The 20,664-nt window shown below is 37.8% G+C and overlaps 1 long non-coding RNA gene across 1 annotated transcript in view; it reads left to right on the forward strand.

Moving 5' to 3' along the window:
- LOC138173905 (uncharacterized) overlaps positions 1-20,664 on the forward strand; it is a 121,834-nt gene that overhangs the window by 32,346 nt on the left and 68,824 nt on the right. The window contains exon 2 of the long non-coding RNA XR_011171570.1: positions 6,135-6,330. This is a non-coding gene — a long non-coding RNA (uncharacterized lncRNA). The remainder of the gene's footprint in view (positions 1-6,134; positions 6,331-20,664) is intronic.

Here is a 20,664-nt window from a genome sequence, read left to right on the forward strand (position 1 = left end):
AGGAAAATTATAAATGCTGGAGATGTGGGAAAATCAGTACACTAATACATTGTTGGTGGAGTGGTGAACTGATACAACCATTCTGGAGAGCAATTTGGAACTATGCCCAAACAACTATGAAAATGTACATCCCCTTTGGCCCAGCAATACAACTTCTAGAACTTTATTCCAAAGCAATCAAACCAATGTGAAAAGGACCCATTTGTACAAAAATATTCATAGCAGCTCTTTTTGTGGTGGCAAAGAATTGGAAATCAAGGAGATGCCCATCAACTGGGGAATGGCTGAACAAGTTGTGGTATATGAATGTAATGGAATACTATTGTGCTATAAGAAATAATGAGCAGATGAACTTATTATATTATTAATTATATATTTTTATTAGTATTAATTATAATTATTAATATATTATTAATTATAATTCTTCTTTACAACCTGACTAAAGTGAAAATATGTTTAATGTGAGTTATATGTAGAACCTATATAGGATTGCATGCCATCTTGGGGGAGGATGAGGGAAGAGGTAGTGGGAGAAAATTTGAAACTCAAAAGCTTGTGGAACTGAATGTTGTCTACTAAAATTAAATAAATTTATTTAAAAAAAAAGAAGACTGGAAAAGGACTTTGGATGCCAAGCAAAGGATTTTTCACTTGATTCTGGAGGTAATAGGGAACCATAAGAGTATATTGAGTTCAATGGGATGACATGCTAAGACCTGTGTTTTAGTAATATCAGTTTGACAGCTACCTCATTCAAACATATCTAGAAACCATAAGGGAGAAGCATACTGCAGAACTTATGGATGAAGAAAGACAAGAGATAAAACCATAATAATATTTACATTAGAGTATATGATAGATAACAATGTCCAGAAAGATGAAAGAGGAGTTCAGAAAACTAATCTCAGGCTTGGAGTAAAGGTATCCTATTCAGGATGTCCCAAGTTTTTAGTGCAGTTTTAAACTACTAATTTTTATATTATACCTTTCTTCTGGCAGATGTTCAGGTAACTGAAGTCTTGTATCACTAATACAGGGTGGTAAGTTTTAATAGTTTAAAACTGCACTAAGACTTTTGGATATCCTGTATTAGTGAGATAGGATTTCAGTTACCTAAAAATCTGCTGTAGTTTTCTCTCTGCTAAAAGCAGAACTTTTCCATTTTTCATCTGTTTGTTTTGCTCCCATAACTGCTTTTATTTAACTAGGTTGCCCACCAAGCTTTGTGTACATTTGTTTATCTCTTGTTTGTTTTTAATTCTTACATGATGCAATATTGCTCATCATCTTTCACTCTCTTTTCTCTGTGAGATTTTACAAATGATTTTTTATATTCTAAACCAATGTTTTCCTTGGCTGCCATATCTCTCTGCTGTCTAGTGTTTGCTTGTTAAGGCAGTTTCTAAGTTTCGGTGGTCTTCTCCTAGAAGCAATTAATATAGATACGTTAAATTTACTTTGAATAATATAGTAATGCTCTGTATCAGTGCTTATTCTTTCTTACTGGTATGTGTGAGAAAAGGGAGAGTCAAACATGTTTAAATGGGTTAGGTTGAAGCAACCTCAGTTGCAGGCCATGTATTCTTATATTTAGCCTTTCTCATTTGCTATTGACTTTGGCTTTTGCTCTCACAAGTTTGACTATATAGGCAGTTTATTCAGAAGTGACTGCCTGATTGGTAATCAGATGTTTCTTCTCTATGTAATTCTTTGCATTTTTAAAAATGTTATTTGGTGTTCATCATATCCCATATCCCATCTTTCTTCTTTAAAAAGATATTAAAAAAAAATATATATATATATATAGACAGGAGACTTCTTTTCCTTTTCTTTCTTCCTATGCTGTTGCTCATCATCATCAGCAGCAGCAGCATCAGGTTGAGAGGTATAGTGGACAGGGATTTGGGCTGAGGAATACCTGGGTTAAAATTCTGCCTTAGGCACTTATTATTAAAAATAATAACTAACATTTATATAGCACTTACTATGTTCCATAGTTAAGTGTTTAGATTGTTTACAATTTAATGTAATTAGCAAAATGTATTTAATTTAAATTAAATTTTATTAAATGATATTATTAATTTAATTAAATGTTATTTAAATAACAAAATTAATTTAATTAACAAAATAATTTACAATTATTTTTTCACTTGATCCTTACAACAACCCTGGGAGGTAGGTGCTATTAGGAAATTGAGGCAAAAAGAGGTGGAGTGATTTGGCCAAGGTCACACAGCTCGTAAGTGTCTGAGGTCAGATTTAAACTTAGGTTTACCTGACTGAAGCTCAATCCACTGTGCCACTCAGCTGCTCCAGCTAATCTTAAAGTCACTATGACCCTGGGAAAGTCACTTTATTTTCTGGACTTAAGTTTTTTCCCTTTTATTTGTAAATTGAGGAAGTTAGACTCAAGGATCTCCAAGGTCCTTTTTAGCTCCAAATCTATGATGATATGATGATATATTATATCAAGAATTATAAAAACGTCCTAACATATACCATATATAATATTGACTCGATGGGATGTCATAGGATCAATGTTTTTTATTTTGTTTTTTAGAAGATTCATCATAATTTAACTGGAAAATGTCTAAATCCCTAGGCTTATGATTTGTTCATCAATTAAAATGCAGAAGACTTGGGTGATCAGATTCCATCCCTCTGTCATATGGTTAAATGTGAAGAAAGTCCACTTTTCCTTCTTCCTGTGGCTGTGATAAGAGCAATCTATTTCCTGTCAAGCTAGATCACCAGGATGTGTCACTCATCATCTTTCTTGTTATTGATTCTGGGCAGTGGGCATTGACAGTTTAAAAAGATTATTTTTTAATTGGGGGTGAATTAGATATATGGCATGTTCACATTTAGAGTTTCACTTTTGTGACTTGATATAGATTACTGAGTGGTCTTGCCATGCCAGAAGGACAAAGATTAATGGGTTATCCTTTTCTTTGGCTGACCCTGGGTACAAATGTAGCACAGGCTAAAGTGACCAAAATAAGTATGTGTATACATATATGTGTGTATGTGCATGTGTGTATGTATGTGTTAATTACGCACATATCCATCTATCTATATGTCTGTATATCTAATTTGTCACTGGCCTGAAAAAGTTGAATGATAATTAATTAGTCATATCATTATTTAGGATAAAAAATATTCTGAATTAAAAATGTAAAGCCAACATATGTGGTCTCTGGACCTGTGAGGTTGGAGTATGACAAGGTCAAAGAAAAAAATCAGAGTGCGTGGGAACCTGTATGATCTTGGTTCAGTTGTTTGGGTGTAGGTTTTACTCACCTGTAAAATTATGGTGATCTTTAAGGTTCTGTCTAGGTCTAAAATCCCATGACCCTACATTTCTAAAACATCAGCTTTCATACTGTGAAGCGTGAGATTTGTTATGAAACAACTTTGAAATATCTTTAAAATGAAAATTCAACATAGAATTTTACCAGATTCTATAATCCAGGAGGCAAGTGTCATCTGATTGGTCCTTCTCAAGCACCTAGACCAGCAGAGCTTGGTTAGAAGCTGAAGTAGGTTACCTTAAAGTTTGCTTTCAGCTAGCTCAAGGATTTTGTGATTCCATGAGTCTATGCTAGAGTAGATACAGGGCCAAAAGGAAGAGTTGGCAAAATTCTTGCTCCTGCTGCTATCCCCTACAGATCCCTTTTGCGGTCATCTATGGATCTCCAGGTTACTCTCCCTCCTGCCTAGTAAGTTCAGTACTTGATTCTAAGTCTTTTCCTGTCTCCTTGATGTTAAAGACCATTTCATTTTTGTCCTTTAATTCCTAGCACCATGCTTGGCACACAGAAGACCATAAATTTTTATTGATAAATTAGTTGATCCATTTTTCCCTCCTTTGAACACACTCTCTCAGTTCTTCAGTCTTAGCCCCCATGAATTACATCTCTGGTCTACCTCAAAAATATACAGAATGTACAGAATGAAGAGCCCTAGATCAAACCTCATTCCTTCCCCTGAAGTGGCCTCCTCATTGGGAGTTCTTTGTTATAACTGGTTGAGAATCAAACCCATCTTCTCTGACTACAAATCCTGTGGGTTTTTTTCCCCACTATACCATTACACTACTGCTTTCTTTCATGAGAGAGATCCAAAGAATACTCCAGAACATTTTCTCATTCTCCTAGCTCATAGTCCCAACCCAGAATATTTGAGTTAATGTAGAAATGGTACCCCCTAACTACAGGACATTCAAGTTGATCTCTTGCTTACAAAATATACAATGTCACATGTAAAACACTTTGTAAACCTTAAAGTGATACATAAATGCTAGTTATCGTTATAAAATTTTATTTACAGAAAAGAAACAAAATAGAAACTCTTGATTTGGATTGGATGACCATTAGCTTCAAAGATAAAAGATAAATCCTTATTCACAGTCCTGCATATAAGGGCTTCTTTTGGGAGGTCCTGCCTCAGAAGCCTTTTTTGGACCTTTGACTCCCCAGGCTCAGAGAAGGAGGGATCCTGGCCGTGATACTTCTCTTTCCCTCTCCAAATTCTTGTGATCATCACAGTCTTTCAGAATCTCAGGCAGGGGTATTTTGAAGCTCAAATACCATAATGGTTGTAAAGCACTTTGCAAACTTAAATGCAGTATATAAATGCCAGTAATATTATTATTTTTAGCCTACACTTGCCAGGCCTCCAGACTGGGGAAGACTGTATTGCTTGCACATTTGCTGAGCTCAAGTAATGCTTATAAAGCAATACAGGTGTATACTGGTAAATGTTTAACACTTGTACTCTCCAGAAAAAAAATGTATATACATATATACACATATCCATAGATAGATAGATGATAGATGATAGATAGATAGATAGATAGATAGATAGATAGATAGATGGATGGATGGATGGATGATAGATAGATAGATAGATAGATGATAGATAGATAGATAGATAGATAGATAGATAGATAGATAGATAGATGGATAGATGGATAGATGGATGGATGGATGGATGGATAGATAGATAGATAGATAGATAGATAGATAGATAGATAGATAGATAGATAGATAGATAGATAGATAGATAGATTTGTCATATGTCTATTGGGGTGTGTGAGGTGTTCAGGAAGCACTGGCACCTCTGGTGTGAGGGCTTGCTGAGCCCCTTTCAGGGCTGCTCATTCACTTTTGGTCCCCACCTTTCACCTAGGTTTCACCTGTGGCTTCAAGAAGCTGTAGCATTCACAGTGGTCACACCACAGTAAAACTGTCTTGACAGAGGGGCTAAACCAGTTTGACTGTAAATGATAGACCTCAAACCTGTTGATGAGTTAGGGGCATTTCTACCCCAAGAATGTGAAGATTTCATTTGGCAGAATGTGCAGATGGAAATAATTTGTTTCTGTGGCCATGAAGGAAGTTAAAGTAGCTACTGTGGAGTGTTAGACATCAAAGACATCAAGGTCATCCACTGCATCATCATAAATTCTGACTATTTTGCCCCTGGATTAAAAAAAACTTTTTTTTTGTTTTTTTGGGGGGAGAGGGCAGGGCAATTGGGGTTAAGTGACTTGCCCAAGGTCACACAGCTAGTAAGTGTGAGTCAAGTGTCTGAGGCCAGATTTGAACTCAGGTCCTCTTGACTTCAGGGCCAGTGCTCTATTCACTGTGACTCCTAGCCACCCCATTGCCCCTGGATTTTAGTAACTGGAAGAGAGTAAGGCTGATGACTTTGTGCAACTCTACCTCACTTAAATCCAATTCACACACAAATCAAGATGTCCCCTGTGAAGTCATTTTTCCTCTTTGAAAAGCTTCCTCATCTCTGCTTCTCAGCATCTGGATTACTTTAAGACTCAGCTTATATGATGCCTTCTGTAATAGGTCTTTTCTTGCCCCATAGGGTCACCTTGTATCTGTTCTGTATATAACTTTCTCCCAAATTATCTGTCTATCTATCTATCTATCTATCTATCTATCTATCTATCTATCTATCTATCTATCTATCTATCTATGTATATCTATCTATCTATAGATATATATGTGTGTGTGTGTATATATATATATATATACACATGTGTATATGTTGTCTCACTAATTAGAATATAAGTTCTTTGTAGGCAATAACTCTCTGCTTTTTCTTTATATCCCCAGCATTCAGTGCAGATCTTGGCACATGGTGAGGGCTTGACAATCTGTTGACTGATTGATCCATGCTTCCTAACCTCAGCACTCTTCCAACTCTGCCATGAGTCAGATCCAACGAGAGCAGCAAGAGTCCCTCAAGTGGAATCTGATTTTGAGTTTCGGGGCGGATTGGCAATCCAGACTCTGCAGTTGGGGCTCCCAGGTATTTCCCTCTAATGTGACATCACTTTATTTCTCCCTCAACAGCAGTTCCTGCCAATCTACTTGATATATTAGGTTTGGAGTCGATAAATTCCTATGAACTCCCATTATGGAAAAGGATAGGCAGTAGCACAAAGATTCTGCCTCTTCCTCAGGAGCTTCATTTAACAAGACCGGAAGGGTCAGGGTGTATCTGATGAAGTGTGTCCTACATTCTTTACCCCAAACACTGCTCTCCTTATAGACATGTTTTATTCCCGTACTTCTAGAAGATTATACTCTAGTAGGGGGTGATAAAACAAATACATGCAACCAATTAAAATTCTAAATTATGAAGTGCATGAGGGAGAGATTACTTCTAGCTGAAAAGCTCAAGGCAAGCTTCATGGAGGAAGTGACATTTGTGCTAGGCCTTACAGATTGGGTACAATGCCAGTAGTGAATCTGAAGGGAAGGCACACTCCTAGAATAAGAATGATTAAACAAGTGCTCATCTCTTAGATTTGCCATTATGCTTATCAAAGAGGTGCTCTGTAGAGGTAGAAATTATGGCATGTTTTGGGGAGTTAGTGAGTAATTAGTCTGTCTAGAACATAAAGGGGAGAAAAGGTAGCTCAGCTAGATTGTAAACATGCCTGATTTCTCTCTCTCCCCTCCTTGCAAGACATCCTTCTGTTTCTTTTCCTCTTCTGTTCTGCTTCACATAGTCCCCTACTTCTAAGACCCAGAATTCAATCTTGTATTAAAGATGTTGGTCATTTTTGCCAAAATTCAGCTCAATACTATTTCCTATGATGATTTTCTCAATCCCCTGCCCAGACTCCCTCCCCCATCCACAACTGGAAGTACTTTCCTTATAATAATGACTTTGCTCTTGTTTTGTACATACACATATATGTGTATATCTTCCATGATAGAATATCCTTAAGAACAGGGACTTTTTCATTTACCCCCGATGCCTAGGATAGTACACAGAGTAGGTGGTTAATCAGTGCTTGTGCTTCTCGATTAAGTGAGTGATTGATCAGCATGACCATTCCTTCCACAAGCACCAATTACAATCCTTCTACTTTGTACTGTATGTTATTTTCGTCAATGCTCTTCCATAAATCCTCCAGGAAGAATCCACCCATTTTTCTGAGTACTAGTCCCACACTTGGACTGAAAGGATGAATTCTCAATATATAGCTACTTCACTTCCTTTTTCATGCATACATTTTATTGATGATGTTTTTATGCTATGTCTTTTACATAAATCATTACTGACAATATGCAACAGTCTGTTTCTAGCCACATACATCTTTCTATTGCCCTTTGCATCATCTGAATTTATGAATTATAGCTTTATTTTGACTAAAGAGTTCAGTATGTTATGAATTAAAGAAGACCTTGTAATTGAGGTTAGGAACTTAACTATCATTTAGCACATGATTTTTCCAGAAAAAAATATTATCTGAATCCTGTACAACTGATTCACATTAGGATTTTAGAACATATTCTGCCCACAAGTTATGGGATTGCCTGTATTTTTATGGCTACAAATTAAATATCACAAAATTTGGACAATTTCCATGACAATGTTTATATGACCTTATGAACATTCACTTAATTCCCTTTGACTTTCTGGTTAAATTCTTAAGTATATGATAATTGGACACATTCAAGATTCTATAAAAGACATGATCTTCCTTTATACAAGCTATCACACATAACATTCCTTACCCCATCACCATTGCTTTGTGCATAGTAACCTTCATTCCTTTCTCACGTCCTCCTCTAGGAAACCCTAATGTCTGATAAAACTCAGTCCAAGTACTACTTCCTATGAGGTTTTTTGGACCCCCAGATCCCTAGTACCTTCCTCATAAAAATGACCTCATATTTGTTTTTTACATACATGTCTCTCATGATAGAATATTCTTGTGAACATAGACTTAGTTATTTTTATATTTGTATCAATAGCGTTTAGCAGAGTACACAGAGTAGTTGCTTAATAAATGATTGTTGATTGACTGATTAAGTGATTGGTCCTCAACTGGTTCCATGGAAAATATTGTTAGATGAAACAAGATTACAGGGGGAGTTAGTTCATTAGGAAAAATCGAGGGTAGGGGAAATGATGTTAATATGGGGCATCAAGGGAATTGACTCAGGGAATAGAGTGCCAGGCCAGGAGTAAGGGAGACTGTTAAAGGAAATGTAAATTTATGTTGTTGCCATCTTTCTAAGGTCATATTGTGTAAGATCTTTCCTGTCCCTAGGCCCTTTGGTAGGCTTAAGTGCACCTGTAGTCTGTGCTGGGAGGCTTGTTTTTCAGGAGATACTTTGTGATTGGGCAGTGGGTCAAGAGAGTTGTTACATTCTCTGACCCAGGAGAAGGCTATATAAATCCTGATGTGAGGCTTTGTTTTGGGGCTCACTTTGAGAAGTGTTGAGTGATTTGACCAGACGAGACTCTGGGAAGCCATTGAGAGCCCTCTGGCTTTGAAAAACCCAGATGTTGATGCTTCCCTATCTGGTAACTGTGATTTGGTATGGATGTAATGGTTGGACAGTTGGAGGTCTGTCTGCTTGATCTGTTTGTTTCTCTGTCTTCTTGTAATTTCTCCTTGTAACCTCTGTATACTCTGAAATTTGGGGTAATGACTTTTTCCCCTGAACTAGGTAAATGATATGTTTGGTTGATTAAAGCAAGATTGTTAACCCATTTTGAATTGCTTTCCTTTAGGAAAGCAGATCTAAGAACCTGTGTTGGCAGCCACCCTGGGTATGTCAGGGTGCTTGCTGTTTACAGAGACCTGAGCTCAAATCCAACCTCAGATATTTATTAGCTGTATGATCTTGGTCAAGTCAATTTACCTCATTGTAATGGTAATGGGGATTTGAAGATCTTTCCTGCCCCTTGTAAGGCCAAGCAAACAAGAACTTAGCACCTTATTTCAGTTGAGCCTTACCCTTTATTATATTGCTGTGCCCAGAAAATGCGAGCAAGACCCAAGTAACAATTTAGAATTGGACCCTTTATTATACACTATGTTGGCTGATCAAGCCACATGGCAGGCTGACAAGGTACCACCCCACTGTCCCAGGTCATACAGCAGTAATCTCAGGTAAAGCCCCAGCTTTTAAAGGGATGCCATGTGGCCAATGGTTAGGTATTACATAAGCAGAAGCTTGCAGAGGCCAAAAACAGTGATTGGTTAGTACACACCTCAAAATTCCCATTGGCGATAAGTCTCTCTGACTCAGAAGCCTGCCCGCCTCTGTGGCAGTGGGCTGACTGGGTAAGGGCGAACATCAGTTGGGGGAGGGTAGAACTGACCTGGCAGTCTGCTCACTTCCCTGAGGGAGGGCTGAGGTTGGGGGATGGGAAAACCAGGTACAATATTATCAAGTCTTTTGTTAAGAAACAGAACTTGTGAAATGCACAGTGGGAGGAACTTGCTGATGTAACAGAAAGGGGAAGAATATGGAGGAGCTAATGACCAGAATAAAAAGCTGAGCACAAGATGAGAGAGAGCCAGAATTGCTGGGAGCAAGCAGCATGAACGCTGAGCAGCTAGTGTGAGTGAGAGAGGGGCATTCTTGCCTAAGGGAGCCTGTTTTGTTTTGAAGACCTGATAAGGGGAGCCTTGGAAATGTTGGTGTTTGCTGCATTGGTTATGTGTACCACCTTTGTGTTTACTGTAATAGATTTGGCTTTCTGGTTTGGGGATTAATTTTTCTGGTATTTGAATAAATGCTTTGGTTCTGTCCACCATGTGTAGATCCTATTACATTTTGTGATTCACAACTTCTTCAGCTCATCCATAGGCACCATGGGTGCTATGAATATTGCATTGGTGTTATACTCATTTGCCTCAGTTTCCTCATCTGTAAAATGTGTTGGAAAAAGAAATGGCAAACTACTCCAGTATTTGTGCAAAGAACCAAATGCAGTCATGAAGAGTTGGATGAATGAAATAACTCAACAAAAACATTTAGGATAATCAGGTGGTATGGTGGATGAGAATGTCAGGTCTTTCTGAGCTCAAATCTGACCTTAGACAATAACTATGTAACTTTGGGCAAGTCATTTAACCCTGTTTACCTCAGTTTCCTCATCTGTAAAATGAGCTAGAGACAGAAATGCCAAAGCACTCATATCATTACCAAGAAAATCCCAAAAGGAGTCATGAAGAATCAGACACCAATGAAAACAGCTGCACAACAACAAACAATAACAAGGGGAGCTAAACCCAGGGATATGAAAGCAGAAGATAATATATCCAGTATACACATATCTTATAGAAAAAAGGTCTTAGAGGTACCCACCAGGCTGCAGCTACTGAACATACTGACCAGAGACTACATGATTGTCTCAGCAATTAAGTTGGGGGGCTGTCATAGTCAACAATCTTAAGGGAAATAGGTTCAAGAAATTGCTGGTGTATTGTTTGGGGAGATTGGTTTTCTGTGCATGACAATGCTATTCATGAGGATGTAGGGAAGTAGGTGCCTGATGAGGTTTGTGGGACAGACAAGCAGACCAGATTCAGTAGTTGGTATTCCCAGGAGATTCCCTCTCCTGTGACATTTTATGTGTACTCCTGGCTACTATCCTTTGTCTGTGACATATGAGAGTTGTGATTCTTGTGCCCCCAAGGTTCTATGTGTGTTTCTGGCTTTTCTATTTGCTAGTTAGAAAATGGGACCTTTTGAACCCTGGGGGGAGGAGATGTGAAAAGGTTTGTCAGTAAGATGAAGGGATACATCCAAGATCCACTAATGTTCTGTCCCTGAGAAGACCTTTTCCTATCAAGGATGATATTAGAATGTGGATTGGCAAAGATGTTTTAAAATAAAAATGTTCTAGTATTGCTAAATGATGACAGTATATGGGGGTATCCCTATATTCCAAAAAGGTCACCTGGAGTCCTACTTTTTTAGCTGCAGGTAATGTTTGTGCAGTGGGTAAAACAAAACATAACAAAGCCAAGGAGAGAAGGGGGATGCAAATCATTTCCATAATGTAAACCTTGTGGTTCAAGGCACAGCTAAGCATAACAAGTTATTTATTCATGATTATCTCTGGTCCTGGTTTGCTTCTATGCTCTCATCTTTTTCTCTGACATTTATATAACATGCATAATATAATTATATATTTACATGAATTTTTGTTGTTTATATTCATTTATTGTGAACACAGCAATATGCATCGGATTAATTTAAAAATACCATTCACAGAAATTCTTTTGCAACAGGAAGCCCCTTTAGACAACCAAAGTCAGATTCTTCTTCTCTTTTTTCTAATTTTCTTTTGAATGAGAAAACTGAATCTATTTTAGACAAGTGTTTCTCCAATGATCCTTGCAATATGATCCTTTATGTTGGTGAACTCTGTCCTCTACAATATGTAAGTGGGTTGATAAACTAGAAAGAACCTCAGAGGTTATCTAGTCTAGTTCTAAGAGTAATCTTAAGGGGCTGGGATTTTCTTTTGTCACTCATGAGTCCCCATTCAGTGTTCCTCCTAACATCAAATGAGTAGTTAATATCTCCCAAATAGCCGTTAATCAGATAACATCAATTAACTTTCACAGAAATATATTTACTATCTACAGCAAGGGCCAAAGTATGACATCTTCTCAGACCAGGAATAACTCATTCCCCTTTTCACTTCCCCTGGATCTCTGGGTAGAACAGATTTGGATTTAAAGTGGCTGGCCAAAGAATTCCCTCCACCCCTAACTTCACTTGTAGGTGTGGCAAAGCGGAAGTTCGGGTGCTCTATTGTTTGTAGGACATGCTCTCTGGGTTGTCTGTTTGATCTGCTCGTGGCCTGGGTCAAACAAGTTGCTCAGGAACTCTGATGCCTTACCAAATCAGCTCTAGTTTTTGAGGGAGAGTGTAATGATTATCTTGACTTTTCAAAGTTCTTAACCTGATCCATTTTATCTTTGACACTCATTCACTAAAAGGAAGAAAGAATAAACAAAAATCAATTTAAAAAACGGTGGGGCCATGCATTCACAGCCACATGGTGGCTCAGTGAAAAGATAATTTTTTTTCCCCAACCTGAAATCTTCCTCTTCATAAAAAGAAAAAAAAGTCATACAAGAGAAAATACATCTATTAGAACCTTTTGTATTGCTATGTAGTTTTTGCTCAAAAACCAATTAAAGGAATTTGGCGTCACCATTAAGTAATCCAATAGGAAACAGTTAAAGGATACCCATGCCTACACCGAGTGAGGGAGACAAAGCGCCCTTTTAATTATGCATTTCAGGAAGCAGTCTCACATAGCCACCACATGGATTGACAAGAACACATTGTATACATTGTAAAGACTGGGCCCTCAATGACCATTCCCCCCATCCTTACATCTAAATTATTTATAACATTTGATAGCAAAATCGTTGCAGCCATTGTAAATATTTTAGCAGGGATCAAAACTTTAAATCAAAGGGATAATAATTCATATTCCTATGTGCTTTAACGTTTACAAAGCTCTTCTCAACCTTGTGAGTTAAGTAATTCATGTATTATAATCTCCATTTTACAGAGGTGAAAACTAAGATTCAAAGGGATTAAGTAACTGCCCATGGTTGCACAGGTAATAAGTGCTAAAGTTCTTTTCCTAAGACTTTTATCAATATAACAAGAAAAAAACTCCAATAGCATAATTATAGGCCTTAGATAATAGATGAATGAATGAATGAATGAGAGAATTAAAAAAATATTTTAAAGTGTTTTCTATGTTCCCGATACTATGTTAATTTGATAATAAAATACAAATGCATACAGTCTCTTCCCTCAAGGAACTTAACTACACTTATAAGGGAATGTTGGCCTGAGAAAGAAATTTTGGTCTGGGGTTTCACAAGTATTGCAAGTTGATGTTTAGGACAGACAATTGACAAGTCTTTTCCAGAAGCTATGACACTTCTTTTTTTTTTTTTAAGAATTTAGAATTTAGGGGCGGCTAGGTGGCACAGTGAATAGAGCACCGGCCCTAGAGTAAGGAGGACCTGAGTTCAAATCTGGCCTCAGATGCTTGACACACTTCTTAGCCATGTGACTTTGGGCAGGCCATTTATCCCCAGTTGTCCTCCAAAAAAAAAATAATTTAGAATTTATTTATTTATTTTTAGTTTTCAACATTCATTTCCAAATTTGAGTATTTGAGTTCCAAATTTTCTCCCCATCTCTCCACTACCCCCCACCTCAAGTTGGCAAGCATACTGATTACCCCTTCCCCCAGTCTGCCTTCTCTTATATCCTCCCCTATCCTTCCCTGCCTTAACCCCTTCCCCTTTACTTTCTTGTAAGGCAAGATGGATTTCTATACCCATTGCTTGAATATTTTATTTCTTGGTTGCATGTAAAAACAATTTTTTAACATTTGTTTTTAAAACTTTGAGTTCCAGATTCTCTCTCTTCTTCCCTCCTCACCCACCTTCATTGAGAAGACAAGCAATTCAATATAGGTTATTCATGTGTACTTATGCAAAACATTTCCATAATAGTCTTATTGTGAAAGACTAACCATATTTCCCTCCATCCTATCCCGACTCCCTGTTTATTCTATTTTCTCCTTTGACACTTGTCCCTTTTCAAAAGTGCTTGTTTCTGATTACCACCTTTCTCAATCTTCTCTCCCTTCTATCATACCCCTCTCTTAACCCCTTCCCCCCTAGTTTCCTGTAGGGTAAGATACCCAATTGAGTGTGTATATTATTCCCTCCTTAAGCCAAATCCAATGAGAGTAAGGTTGACTCATTCCCTTTCACCTCCCTGCTCTTCCTCTCCATTGTAACAGCTTTCTCTTGCCTCTTTTATGTGAGATAGTTTATGCTATTCTTTTTCTCCTTTTCTCCTTCTCCCAATATATTCCTCTTTCACTTCTTAATTTTATTTTTTAGATATCATCCCTTCATATTCGACTCACCCTGTGCCCTCTATGAATACACACACACACACACACACACACACACACACACACACATATATAAATACACACACATTTTGCCCAAATCAAATCACATACTACCTGATTTGGAGGCCACCATTAAGCCCCTTTATATTTGTCTTTGTCTCTATCCTACATACTGTAATAGCTTGAAACAGCTTAAGGCATAGTCTTGGGTATTGTCCAAGGTGTAGTTCCCTAACCCCCTACTTCCTGAATTAGCATTCTGTATATCATCACTATGTACAAGGATAAGTCCTAGGGTTATGGTACAAGTTTATCTTAAGAAGAGACTACCCATGGGGTGCCTAGGTGGTGCAGTGAATAGACACCGGCCCTGTAGTCAGGAGGACCCAAGTTTAAATCCAGCCTCAGACATTTAACAAAAAAACTAATCATGTGACCTTAGCAAGTCACTTAACCCCAATTGCCCTCCAAAAAGCAAAAATAAAAAAAAAATAAAAAAAAAGAAGAGACCATCCTGCTCTGTTCCTGTTGACCAAGTAGGGTCCCCATACCCTTTACTCAGAACATGACCCCTTCCTGTCCCCATTACTCAATGATCCTTTACCCCTTCACCCTATACCCTCCACCCTGTTCTGGGAGGAACCCCCCTTCCAGGAAAAGTTGCACCCTCATTCCCTTGGGTCATTAGCCCTGAGCTATAGATCTAACCAATGGCAATTCTTGCCTTCTGTGCATCATTGCTTATGCTAGTTCCCCTTCCCAGTTGTGTTTTTTGTGGTTTTAGCCTTTATAAGCATTGTTTGTACTCCAATTTGGGGCTGCCTGATTTGAGTTTACACTCCAAGCAGTTGTGCACTTAATCAATAAATCCACACCTAAATTTACCTTGAACCCAGGTCTCAGCTCCTCAGCTTGCTCTTATTCTCTGCACAACAATATATACATCTATCTATCTATCTATCATCTATCTATCTATCCATCTATCTATATACATATATTCCCTTCAACTATCCTGATACTGAGAAAAGTCTCATGAGTTACAAATATTGTATTTTCATGTAGGAATGTAAACAATTCAACTCTTAAAATTTCCTTATGATTTCTCTTTCCTGTTTAGCTTTTCAAGTTACTCTTGCTTCTTGTATTTGAAAGTTACATTTTCTGTTCAGCTCTGATCTTTTCATCAAGAATGCTTGAAAGTCCACTATTTCATTTAATATTCATATTTTCCCTTGAAGTATTATACACAGTTCTGCTGCGTAGGTGATTCTTTGTTTTAATCCTAGCTCTTTGATCTCCAGAATATCACATTCCAAGTCCTTCAATCTCTTAATGTAGAAACCGCTAGATCTTGTGTTATCCTGATTGTGCTGCTACAATATTCAAATTGTTTCTTCCTGATCACTTGTAATATTTTCTCCTTGACCTGGGGACTCTGAAATTTGGTTATAATAATCCTTGGAGTTTTCTTTTGGGGATCATTTTTAAGAGGGGATAGGTAGATTCTTTCCATTTCTATTTTACCCTCAGGTTCTAAAACATCAAGGCACTTTTCCTTGATAATTTCTTAAAAGATGATGTCTAGGCTCTTTTTTTGATCTTGGGTTTCAGGTAGTCCAATAATTTTTAAATTATCTCTCCTGGATCTATTTTCCAGGTCAGTGGTTTCTCCAATGAGATATTTTGCATTATCTTCTACTTTTTCATTCTTTTGGATCTGTTTTATGATATCTTGATTTCTCATAAAGTCATTTAGCTTCCATTCTAATTTTGGAATTATTTTCTTCAGTGAGCTTTTGAACTTTCTTTTCCAATTTGCCAATTCTGCTTTTCAAAGCATTCTTCTCCTCAGTGGCTTTTTGGATCTCTTTTGCCATTTGAATTAATTCTAGGTGTTATTTTCTTCAGTACATTTTGGTCTCCTTTAGCAAGCTGTTGACTTATTTTTCATGATTGTCTTTCATCACTCTCATTTCTCTTTCCAATTTTCCTACTACTTCTCTTACTTGATTTTCAAACTTCTTTTTGAGCTCCTCCATGGCCTGCAACCAATTCATATTTTTCTTGGAGGCTTTTGATGAAGGAGTTCTGAATTTGTTGTCTTCTTCTGGTTCTATGTTTTGATCTCTTTTGTCACCAAAAAAGAATTCTTTAGTCTGATTTCCTTTCCTCTGTTTGCTCATTTTACCAGCCAATTACTTCACTTTTAAGCTCTTTGCCATGGAAGAACTCTGCTTCCAGAGTGAAGAGTGCTGTATCTCAAATTTCTGGGGTTTTGTGTAGCTGTTGTCAGAGTTACTTCTAGGCACCTGCCTCAGAAATGTGAGGGGTACTCCCTCTCCACAGCCTCAACAAGCTCTGCTATGCCAGCACTCCTCCTCATTCCAGAACTGACACCCAAGACTGCAACCCAGATCCAAGTAGGACAAAACAAGAGAATCCGGCCTCAGTGCCAGCAACAATATTCCTGCAATTTCCCTCTGATTGTCCCCCCACCATCTGTGAGGCTGGAGATCTGGAAGAACCCACTTTTGCCAGTGCTGCTGCTGCCACTCCTTCAACTGCTTCTGTGCCCCCACCATTTCCACCCCTCTACCCCCACCTCCTGAGGGCAGTAACTGGACCATGCTCTTCTCTCACCCAGGTCTAATAGAGTTTCCCTACTGACCTTTTACTTTGTCTTTGATGTTTGTGGGTTAAGAAGTCTGGAAAGCACCACAGCTGCTAGTGATTAAGTCCCCTAAGACCTGTTTTACCCAGTCTCTGCTGCTGAAGTGCCCACCAGAAATTATACACTAGAGCCCCCTTAAACCTGCTAGAGGGGACCCCTACTGTATTCCTTGGAAACCATCTAATAGGTTCCAATAGTAAAGAAATGTTTTACCTGTGTTGCTAAAAAACATGCCACAGATTCCCATGTATTCAGGTCTGTTTCGCTTCAATAGAAATAATACTAAGGCTTTGTTTCAATAAGAATAATACTGAGAATGTTTTGCCTCAACAAGAATAATACTGAGAAAGCTATGTCCCAATGGAAACAATGCTAACCCCTTAGAAACATTTTCTGTTGCCAGCAATCACATTGTCTATAAAATTATGTCTAACAGAAAGCTCGATGCTCTCTTTTGGTCTGAGAGGCAGCCCTGGCCAGTTAATAAACACTCCTATCAAATTATAATTGGCCTAGCTGTCCTGTTATATCTCGGTGTCCATTACACTGCCAGTCTGTGCTTGAGCAGTCCATGTGGGACTTCACTCCACTCCAAGTCTGGTTTGATAGACCCTTCCTATGAAACTGTCAGGCTGTCTTCTGTGGGAGATTTGTTTCACTCTGTCATTTTATGGGTACTGTAGCCCTAAAATTTGTTTAGAGTCAATTTTTTTTTACAGGTATTGAAAGTAATTGGGGGATGAGATCAAGCAAGTTCCTCCTTTTACTCTGCCATCTCGGCTCTACCTCCTTATAGTACTTATTTTCAAATCAATACTATGGTATTGCTTGATTACCAATCTCAGAGCAAGAGGAGGAAAGTGAATGGGGAGTTGTGGATGGACTAAGTATATGGAGGCAGACAGATCTCGATATACTATGTGGCTGTTATAGAAATTAGACATTTTAAAGAGGTCTAATTTCTCTTCTCTTCCTGTGGAAGAGGAACAGTATCACATAGACTTGACTCATAAAGAAGTCAAATTAGGATGGGTACTCACAGATACACATACAGAGTTAGGTAAAACAAAAATACATTAATAGCCAAACAGGTGGGGACAGAGAGAGGGAAGTAATTTAAGAGGGAAAATAATATTGGGGAACAGTCATCAGCAAAACAAATTTCAACTTTGGAGGGGACATCATAAAATAGCATTTATGGGGGGGGGCATTGAAAGGATAAACATGAGTAATTGGAGTAGGAATGAGGGGGAAAGCCCTTATCTAATGAGCTCCACATTCTCAATCAACTAATAGAACTCTCTTCTCTTTTAGAAAAGGGATGACCATAGGTGTTTGGATGAATCTGGGGCATGTTTGAGAGAAGGAAAAGCAGATCTTTGCTGGGTCCCTGAAATCATAGCAACTTCTTCATTTGTATAAGTAAGGCTGTCCTTGACATTAAAATGAAGGAAAGTGGGAAGACAAATTTGAAGAAATTACTCAGACTTCAGATGAGAAAATTTCTCTTAGGAAAGTAAAAGTATGCTAGAGGAGACTTTACTGTAAGGAGATCTGGATTCTAGTTCTGGCTTTGACACTATTTTTTTTTAAAAGTTGACTTTAGGCAAGCTGTTTTCTTTCTCAGGACTTCTACAAAATGATAAATAGGAAGTAGATTCTAATATTCTATTTTAATTATACTTGGACACTGAGATTTTTTTCTTTTAATAACATGGTTAAGAATTGTTTGGTTGTAAAAAACTACCTACTTCTTCTGCTTCTCAGTAAGATATAAGTGCACACACACACACACACACACACACACACACATACACACACACACAGAGGCAACAGATATTTTTCCCCTGCCAAATACATTTGTCAGAAAATCTAGGAGCATTATGCTTATTCAATAACCCTCCCTTTTCAAACTTCCACTTTAATCCATGAAATCCCTTTATAATTTAATTTCAGTACATTGCTATTTTCACCAATGTATCAGCAACATGAGCATCACAATAAAAAAAGATTTTATTGAGTGTTTCTCTGTACTTAATCCACAATAACTTTTTTTTTTTTTGCATCAGGAACATCAAGATAGCCCAGGGTGTATCTACTTTGTCAGCCTTAGAAATCACATGTAAGTCAATTCATTTGGATTTTGGGTGGTAGATAGTATGATGGAAAAGTCTAGAGTTTCTTCTAGTTACTTGGTCTTGCAGCTTTTCAGTCATACTTGACTCTCTACTCTCCTTTATCTCATTATAGCCAATTAAATACCAAGTTTTGTTGATTCTACCTCCACGGAATCTCTTGCATCAGTTTTATTCTTCCTTTTCCCACAGATAACACCTTAGTTCAAAACCATTTCACCTCTCATGCATACCACTACAATAGTCTCTGAATTGGTTTCTTTGTTTCTAGATTCTCCTCTGTCCAGTTCTTTCTTTACATAGCTTCCAAAATGATATTCCTAAAATTCAAGGTTGAACATGTTACTCCTTATCATATGAAGTATAAAATCCAAATTGCTGTTATATTTCTTTCATAACCTGGCCTCAACCTACTTTTCCTGACTTATATATTATGGCCCTTCATTCACTTTAAGCTATAGCAAAATAGGTTTGCTTGCTATTGCTCACATATAGTACTTCATCTGCTACCCTCCAAGCCTTTAATCAAACTGTCCAGTATGCCTGCTACACACTACCTTCTCAATGACACATCTTCAAAGGTCAGCTCAGGCACTACCATCAACAATAGATGCATTTTCCCGATTTGTCCAGTTCTTAGTGCCTTCCCCCAACTAATTTCCTGGTACTCATTTGGTATATACTGGCCAATAAGGTCCAAGTTCATAGAATATGCTCAAATTTATCCATCATAGAGCATGTGAACATAGTCCCTGATTAGCTCTAAAACACAAAGACTTGCTAAGCCTATTTTGGGCCATAAATCACTGGGTGGCTGGTATTATGTGGTGAAAAAGACTTTTCTGACTGGATAAGAAGCTTGAATGACTGAAGACTCATGAGTTGCTGAGCCAGAACTGAATGATCTATCCCCCCACAGTTGTTTTAGTTTCTTTCCCTACTTAGCAATGAACAAAGACAAACTTTTATGACCTGTGCCCCTGAGCATGTATCAGTTTTGTTTTTTTTTGTTTGTTTATTCTTTTCTGGTCTTTAGTGAATGAGTATTCAGAGAGGGAGGTACTCAAGAAACTGGGAGATCCATGAGAGATCCATCAATCGTTAGAATTCTTCAGAGAGCCACACTTAAGAGGAACTCCATGAGGAGCTCACAAACAAAGAAAGGACTCTCAGGTCCAGGGATTTTGAGGTACCCTTTGATTTCATGTGTTCTCTACACATGTGCCTCTCTCTCGTTGTTCTTTAAGGTTGAGATAATTCTCCCTAAGAAACTTTTTTGTAGAAAATGAGAGTTCAGTTATGAGAGGGGAAATGTATCTGTCTTTATCTTGTCAGTAAATACCTTTTCTAAAAGATAATAGAATTCTACTAGTGGATTTTGATAGGAACTCATTGAATGGAGGCTCTTCTTCTTATACTCCAATCATTCATGTTAATCCTTGCATTCTAACACTTAAAATCTTCTTGATCTCTCCTTCAAAGTTGAAATGTGTTTTTAGGTGATTATTCCCTGATACTATTCTCTCTTAAATCATCTCTTCCTTTTGTGTGCCTTCATCTGTTTGCTTATTGTGCTTGTGTGTGTGTGTATGAAAGAGAGACAAAGACAGA

This window comes from Petaurus breviceps, unplaced genomic scaffold, assembly GCF_028583685.1.
Source record: "Petaurus breviceps papuanus isolate PSGF00001 unplaced genomic scaffold, PetGlider_PUasm1.0 67, whole genome shotgun sequence".
NCBI lineage: Eukaryota > Metazoa > Chordata > Mammalia > Diprotodontia > Petauridae > Petaurus > Petaurus breviceps.